Source organism: Pterocles gutturalis, unplaced genomic scaffold (assembly GCF_000699245.1).
Source record: "Pterocles gutturalis isolate BGI_N339 unplaced genomic scaffold, ASM69924v1 scaffold38, whole genome shotgun sequence".
Taxonomy (NCBI): domain Eukaryota; kingdom Metazoa; phylum Chordata; class Aves; order Pterocliformes; family Pteroclidae; genus Pterocles; species Pterocles gutturalis.
The window spans coordinates 1-884 of record NW_010117594.1 but is presented as its reverse complement, the minus strand read 5'-3'; the positions used below and the strand labels follow the sequence as shown (position 1 = coordinate 884).

Below are 884 nucleotides of genomic sequence, written 5' to 3'. Positions count from 1 at the left end.
CGTGCCTCCCCCCCCCCCCAGCCGCCGCAGCCATTTCGTGATCCTGGCGCGTCCCTCTCCCCACCCCGGCAGCGGCCGCCATTTTGTATCCTGCCACGTTTCCACCGGGGCTCCAGCACCGGGCGGTTCCGGCTGCCGCCCACACTGCACAGTGCTGAGCCGTGCTGAACACCGGGGATACAGCACTGGAGACGAGGGGGAAAAGGACAACGGACCTCTCTGAAATGAACCTACTTACAGAACAGGGCGTCTGTGGGAGAAACCCAACGGAGTGCAACACACAGCACTTTTTTCTGGAGGTTACAGAGTTACAAAACCCTTCCAAGGCAATCAGGGCAAAATTAACGCTACAGTATTAAAGGATTATAACACTGCTGGCAGCTTATTAACAGCCCCCGTTTATCTACTCGGGACGATATACCAAGCAGTACTTACTGGGAACCCCGATGCCCCATTTATCCCCAGCCACAGAAGTATTCCCTCCACGCGGGTCAAGAAGCCCTCCCTAGGACTGTACTGCTCTTACTCCCATGAAAGCCTCATGAAATGGAAAATCCCCCCACTTTGGAGAATCAAGATTTTTTTGAACAATAGAAAACACAGGAATTTCTCGGTATTTCTCCTGAACTGGCATTTCCTTCTATTTCTGACACCCGCCGCCCCCGGGGAGGTTGAAGTCACAGAAAAACGCTCCCTACACCCCGTCTTACTACCCAGGTGCTTTTTTCCCAGGACATACCATTCATTACCATACGAGTGACAAACCATTCCCCAAAGCCCACTTAGAGGGGATAAGAGGACGACTAGCAACACCCAGAAGAGGGAATACCCGTCCCTCACACACAATACTCACGCCATGGTTGCAGATGCCGGGGGTGTGCTGA

The 884-nt window shown here is 53.5% G+C and overlaps 1 protein-coding gene across 1 annotated transcript in view; it reads right to left on the bottom strand.

Moving 5' to 3' along the window:
• ATF4 (activating transcription factor 4) overlaps positions 1-884 on the bottom strand; it is a 2,858-nt gene extending 1,974 nt beyond the window's left edge. Inside the window, exon 1 of the mRNA XM_010075816.1 lies at positions 854-884. The gene's annotated coding sequence lies outside the window, so the exon portion shown is untranslated. The remainder of the gene's footprint in view (positions 1-853) is intronic.